This window comes from Dermochelys coriacea, chromosome 2 (assembly GCF_009764565.3).
Source record: "Dermochelys coriacea isolate rDerCor1 chromosome 2, rDerCor1.pri.v4, whole genome shotgun sequence".
Taxonomy (NCBI): Eukaryota; Metazoa; Chordata; order Testudines; family Dermochelyidae; genus Dermochelys; species Dermochelys coriacea.
Window position 1 is genome coordinate 17,881,120 of NC_050069.1, and position 7,347 is coordinate 17,888,466.

The following is a 7,347-nucleotide window of genomic DNA, read 5'->3' on the forward strand; positions in this document are numbered from 1 at the left end:
TGGATCTCAGTGAGAAAAGTATCCATTTGTTTATAGCTCCCTGCTGTGTCCTATATAATATCTGTGAAGCAAAAGGGGGAAAAGTTTCTGACGGGGTGGAGGTGGAATGACTGTCTGCTGAATTTGAACAGCCAGATACAAGGGTTATTAGAAGAGCTCAGCACAGAGCTATCTGGCACAGGCAGGCTTTGAAAGACTATTTTAACAGGATGCTGGAGTAGTATGTCTTGTTGTAGTGTGCTTTATCTGTCTGTGCTCTTTTGTGATCTGGTAGGCATCCTTTGGTGATTGCCTGTACATGTAGAGAATACAACACTATCAATGTATTAATTAAATTTTGTTTGTAAATGATCCTATGAGTTGTTTGACATTGTGCAGTTACAGGCAATTGGTTACTTTCAGCATTGCTGAGCACTTGGCAGCATATGTTTTGAACTAATAAAGATGAATTATGTTCCAAATAATAGAATTTTATTCTGTAACAACATCAGTGCAAAAAAACCTCTACCATTTTAAAACTAACCCATTAAAAATTTAATAAGACTGAATAAATTGAGAGCAGAATTTATTAAGAGGAAAGACCATTAATGTCCATTTCCGCTACACCTACACTAACCATGGCTTTCACAGGTCTGTGTATGTGAAGCTCTGATAGTCTTTAATGTCCCCCAGGGTGGAGTGTTAAGCGTAGCGCAGCAACCTCTGATGCCACGTGGAATGTTAATGGGGGCAGATAGATGTCCTAAAATGGAGTTCTCAATGGGCTATGGAGAGAGGTGAGCCTGGGATTGTTGAAGCTGCAGGTCCACCAGAGTCTGCTGCATCTGTGTCTGCTGCCTGAGAAGCCCCATTGTGTCCTGGTGCATCTCCCTCTCCTTTTCCTGCTGGGACTCCAGGGCCTCTCTCCTTCTCCAAACTGTCTGCAATATGCATTCACCAGGCTCTCTGTTCACACTCTGATGCAGCACCAATGCAGTCCTCTTATTTCTCCTCCTGATCTGGCTCAGGCGTTCAATGGGAGTGGTGGGGGAGACCCTGAAGGCTGCAGTCGCAGCAGCTGAAGATAAAACATACAGAGGTACCATTGTCAGTGTATTTACTGAAGAAAGCAAAACTTAAGATGCTGATCTCACTCCCCTGGCTCCCCAAAAGTTTTAGAAACTACATTCTCATTTCTGTGTGGGATAGGATGACCAGATGTCCTGATTTTATAGGTACAGTCCCGATATGTTTTTTTTTAATATATAGGCTCCCTATTACCCCCAATCCCTGTCCCGATTTTTCACACTTGCTATCTGGTCACACTAGCATGGGATTGCTTGTGCATGGCACCAGTCACCAGGATGGTGAGTGTGACTTGCTGGGAAAATGAGGAGGGAATTACTTGATTGCATGATTCTAGTAACATAGGGAAATGTCACTGAATACTGGCACAGTTTTACACACGTGGTGGTGATTTTAGCTGATAGCTCACTCCTGAGGGTAACAAAGGCAGAGAGAGAGAGCACAGATGCAGCAGGTGTCCCAAAGCCATCTGAGTCCATATGCTGCTAACCTGTGTGCTGCAATGGTGTCTGCTGAAGTTATCCCTGAGCAGTGTGGGAAAGTGTCCTACCATGGATGAAGAAATAAAGCAGCCCTCTCCAGAAGCCTTTGGCAGAGAATTGCAGAGTACCTCCATGAAAGTTTCATCAAGATCTCTCAGGAGGATTCAAGAGATATCTCTGTGTACATTAACAAACTACTCTGCATGTCCTTCCCTGCCTAACTCTAGAGGGGAATGAAAAGCATATAGCAGCTCTACCTTCCTTGGTTGTACCGTTCACTACCTGTTCTCACACAATTAAATTAATGAAAAGTCAAAAGATGGTGAGATTTACCCAAGGTTCTTTCCCCTGCATTGGGCTCTTCCATGCTCAACTCACAGGACAGGCTGGGCTGTGGTGGAGTCAAAAACAGGTCCTGGCTCATTGCATAGCTGGATCCCACAGTCACCTGTCCCCCATACACCTTCTCCTCCTTTTCCTCATCCACTCTCTCCTTCGCTGTTCACAGCAGGGATCTGTGTCTTGGGCTTCTTGGAGGTATCCACAGTGCTGTGGTCTTTATAAAAGTGGCAAGTTGTTGCTTGGCACCAAATTGCTTGTTGGCCTCCCTAGCCTTCTGGTATGCCTGCTAAAGCTCCTTGGCTTTCATGTGGCACTGCTGCTGGTCCCTTGCTCACCCCTTCTCGTGTATGCCCTGAGCAATCTGCTCATTGATGCCGACGTTTCTATGGCTGGATTGGAGCTGTACCTGCACATTCTCTTCTCCTTGCAGGCCCAGAAGATCCAATATCTCCTCTCTTATCCAGGCAGGGGCAAGTCTGGAGTGTGTAGCCAGCATGGTCAGCTGGACAGTTTCACTCAACATTGGAGAGCTGCTAGGTATGCTCACCAAGCTAGGCAATCAGGAAAAGGAATTTAAAACATTTGCAGGGCTTTAAAAGGGAGGGAGGGCTTCCGAGCCCCAAGGGCAGTGGAATTCACAATGGTGACCACACTGGGCTTTGTGGAACAGTTAGGTTCAACCTAACTAACACAGTGTTTACACTGGCACTGCATTGACCTGAGGCTCTGCGCCGTTTGGGCAAGTGGTGTTACTATGTCGCCATCATGGCACATAAGCTTCCTTATGTCAACCTAACTGTATAGTGTAGACTAGGCCTTAGACAGGCTCCCAGACCCCTAAATTGCTCAGGATAGGGGCACAAAGTTGACTTAAAGACACCATATCACCTCCCCTTCTAGACTGTGATTATGTTGCACGCCTCCTAGAAGTAGAACTGGTCTGGAATGTTTTGATTAAACAGTTTTGGTCAAAAACGCTTATTTATCAAAATGGAAATGTATCTGTCTGTACTACATTTTCTCAGGTCCAGAATGGAATTTTTGGTCAGAGAGCTCACATCCTAGAATAGCCACTAGCTAAAGCATTTACCTGGGATACGAGAGGCCTGTGTTCAAGTTCTACCTTCAAATCAGGGGCTTGAACCTAGGCCATCTATATCCAAGGCAAGTGTTTTAACCACTGGGCTATACACTCACTAGTTCTAGCTCTATTTAATTATTTATATAAAAAGAGTGGAACAGCTCCAACAGGCAAGATTGAGAAGAGAGGACAGATGGATGCTATAGCCCTGTGCTTAGGGGCCTAACCTAGGAGGTGGAACAGCTGTGTTCAAGTCTCTACTCCGCTCCTGTTCCAGGGGAGTGCACTGGGCTATTGGCCAGTCTTGTATGTTTCTGAAAGGTTTCATTCTGATGCAGAACAGAAACAAATTCCAAAACCTTCATTTTTTTGGTGAAACTGAATTCTTGTTTTCCAGCCAGTCCTGTGAACCGGGGTCTCATCAGAACCAGAGGCACAACTTAAAGCTTGAATGACTCGAGTCTCCCTGGGAATCCCAAGCCACCAGCCATCCTTGCAGAGCAAGTGCAGCATATTTCTATTAGCATATGGTAAAGTCATCTGCACATAGCAACCCATCATGCCCAGAAAGACAGATAAAGATGCAAATCCCTGGGGCTAGCTGAGCTACACCAAGTACAGAAGCAGTGGGGAGGTGGCTGTAATCCTCCTTTCTGTTCCCCTCATTCTGTGGCTTTAGCCTAAGGGCTGCTGTAAATTATGCCATTAGAAACAACCCCCTAGGACCACATCCCTTCCTGTCCCTGGATATGCTCCCCCAGATGATCATAATCCTCCCAAAACAATGAGTACTACTGATCAAAAATGTTATGAAAATTATGGTGCCCTTCCCATGTTACACCCCAGTGGGACTGGCCAATACCCCTGCCACAGGTTGAGCCTGAAGAGGCATGTAGACCTTGGAGAGTGGGCTAGGGTTTAGCTCCAGTGACAGCCACTTCCTGTAAGCATTGTAGCTCTATAGAAAGTCAGCCGTACTTACTGGAGTACCAGGGATGACTCACAAAGTAGTTTCAGCATTATGATTCATGGAGCCATTTCAATGTCATGACTCACTTATGGTCCCCTGTTGCTCAGAAGCATGTAATCAGCAGATGCCTGAACATCATCTTGGGAAACTGAAAAAGAGCCTAATTTGACAGGACCTCTGAATGTAAACCCAAAGTCTTTGCCGAAGAGCTTCATGTGGCTTACCATAGGCTTATATTGGCTGAATTAGAAATACTGAAAATTGGATGGATAGATAGACCTTGCCAATTTGCACAGATGAATAATCCTTCGGCACCCAAGCAGTCCTATTAATTATTATTATTTGGATTACAGTCATGCTTAAAGGCCACAGTGGAGATCTGGACCCCATAGTGCTAAGCACTATACAAATACATAGAGACAGTTCCTGCACTGAAGCATTGTTGCTTACTATATGTTGGTAAAGTGTCTAGCACAATGGGGTCCAGATCTAAGCTGTGGTCTTTGCACTAAGGGACAGATTTCCAAAGGTAGTTAGGTGCCCAAAGATGCAGATAAATGTTTTGAAAGTCCCATTAGCACCTAAGGAGGTTAGGCACCTAGCTCCCATCGATTGAATAGGGATTTAGGTTCCTAATCTGCTTAGGCTTTTTGGAAAATCCCATTAGGCACCTAAACCCCTTAGGAAATCTGGTCCTATATCTAAACAGACAAAATAGAAAGTGGTGGGAAAGGAAGCAACATGGAAATGCAATGACTTCCTCTGGGTCAGTAGCAGAACTGAGACTAGAGATAGAACCCAGCCCTTCCGATTGTTCAGCCTGCACCCGCCACACTACAAGCGGCTATGGATGACGCCTATGGATAAGGTTATGAAAGATGGTTTACACAGGCTTGCCTTTAGATGTTTCAGCAGTAGGCTGATTCTATCCATCCATCCCTTGGAGCATTTATGCCATGCTTGTCACCGTAGGCTGATTCCATCAACTGCTTACATCATGTCTGAATTTGGCATGTAATGCCTCGAGTCATCCAATCAGAGGCAGATTAGAGGTTTGTGGGGCCCTGGGCCAGAGCAAGTGGGGGCCCCTCCCCACCCCTTCTGCCTGCAATTCCCCCCCTCTGGCGGTCCTGCCAGGGAAATGGGGCCAGGGCGTGGGGGCTTGCCCCACCCCACTCCCCTACATGGTGCTCCTGCCCGGGAGTGAGGTTGGGGTATGGGGGCTTGCCCTGCCTGCCCAGTGCTCCTGCCAGGGAGCAGGGTTGGGACGTGGGGGCTTCCCGCACTCCCCAGCAGGAGCACCGAGCAGGTAGAGCAGGGCAAGCCCCCATGCCCTGACCCCGCTCCCCAGCGGGAGCATAGGGTGGGTGGAGCAGGTTGGGGTACAGGGGGCCCATTTTTCCAGGCCCCCCCCAATTGGCTGGGGTCCCTGGGCACAGGCCCTGCTGGCCCATGGCTAATGTGCCACTGCATCTAATACACTAGAAAATTCTTAGCCATGGACCTATCCTTTCCTACATTAACTGGTCTGGTACTTACAAGGATCCACTCGTTTTCTTACACAGAGAAAATCTATAAACATCTTCACAGTGTCCCAATAACATTGATTAAATATTTTCTAGTTGATTGTAAGCAACAAAACAAGCAAACAAAAACCCTTTTCCAGGTACCAATAGCAACAACAAGGGCCAGGTTAAATCTGTATAGGACTCCTTTTCTAAAATAAATAAACCAATGGTTCAGTCCTCCACACAGAAAATACTCTGGCAAATTACCTTGTTACTTTTGCAGGTGGTTCTTCCTAACCCACAGACATTCAGAGTCCTTGTGAACATGGAACCACAAGTAACTTTTCATTTGAGGAACATGGAAAACAAACAAGAGATAGTGAAATAATGTTACAGACACACACACACGAAAATGAAGAACTTGGCCAACCCCACATGTCCAAGTAGTAATTGTCTGATTTATGGAGGTCCAGCCCTCCTAAGATGCCACTCACAGGTCCTGTTAGGTGCAGTGATAGTCAAGAGGTGCCTTCCTGGGTTGGTCTGCTCCAGTTCAGAGGGGTCTGCTCCACCAGGTCCCGCTCCAACATGCAGTGACCTGTTCCAAATCAGCGATATCAACACAGTTTCCACTGAAGTCAAGTCAGCACTGCCACTGTTTGTTGGGTCACTGCTCAGCCCGCTGCGTACTGCCATTGGTCCAAGAGGACCTTGCTGGAAAGCCAGCTCTGTTTGACCCCCAGGATAGATTCACTCCACTCAGGAAGCAGAATCTCCATGCAGAAAACCCACAGAAAAATGAACACTTGGGTATAATCCCTGCTCTCTGGGATATGGCTTCTATTCCATCAGACAGAATCCTTTTTCTAATGAACCTGAGTTTTTTTATATCAAGCTAGAGTCCACTAAACATGCTGCCAGGGTTACCCACTCATTCCTGCACATATCCCACACAATTCCAATGCTCTTCCATGAGTACAGTAATGGGGGAAGCTAATGATCCAATCAATCAGTGATGAATCCTGGTCACGTGCCACATGAGGCACATTGCATGTACTGTGGCAAATTGCCAGTACAATTATGATGGGTCCAACGCTTCCTCTTCTTGGGCGGGGGGTTCAGGGCACAGTTTCCTGCCCCTGAACTAGGCTATTTACTGTTCCACTAGGAACCCAGAGAAAGGTAGTGGAGAGGGAGGGACCCGGGCCCACCTTCTACTCCGGGTCCAATCCCAGGGGCCCTAGGGATAGTGGTGAACCACTTGAACTAGTGCTTCCTTCCCCTGGGCTACTTCCCTCTCCTGCTCTTCAGCTTGTAGGGCTTCCTGCCCTCCCTCTGCACAAGCCAGGTGTCTCTTTACCTAGGGTCTTGCTCTTGGTCTTCTAGCCAGCCACAATACTTCTCCAAACTCTCCTCTACTTCAACTCCTCCAAACTGCACTCTGCTCCAACTCCTTCCCCTGGCTGATTGAAGCAGGGGTTTTTTATCAGGTGACTAGCTTCAGGTGCTCTAACTGGCTTCAGGTGCTTTTAATTAATCTATAAAAACCTTTCTTCCCTCTACAGGGAATAAGGCTTCTCCACATCCTGGGATTTGCATATCTCTCCTCTATCACTCTCCTGCTGCCTTCTGGCCATGCTGTATCACAATACACTAAGAAGAAATACAGTAATAATACATTATTATAGTTAAAATGTATTAGTATTTATGCAATCAAAACATAAACAGATTATAAAGCAACTCAATAGGTAGAATTATGGTAAGCAAGATTAAAATCAGGTAAATGAAGTTGTCCAGAAATTACTTTTCCCCTTCTCCCCTATAGAGGCAGCAGAGAGTTCTAACCGCCTAATTCTTCTGGCCCTGGGGCTTACACACTGTTCCTTGCTCTGATTGGTC

The 7,347-nt window shown here is 46.5% G+C and overlaps 1 long non-coding RNA gene across 1 annotated transcript; it reads right to left on the reverse strand.

Annotated features, from left to right (window-relative positions):
- Positions 1–231: 231 nt before the first annotated feature.
- LOC119851993 lies at positions 232–6,867 on the reverse strand. The gene is made up of 4 exons (XR_005291488.2): positions 6,809–6,867; positions 5,943–6,046; positions 5,716–5,789; positions 232–1,057 (listed from the first exon to the last, which is right to left on the reverse strand). It is a non-coding gene; the product is annotated as an uncharacterized LOC119851993 (long non-coding RNA).
- Positions 6,868–7,347: the final 480 nt, after the last annotated feature.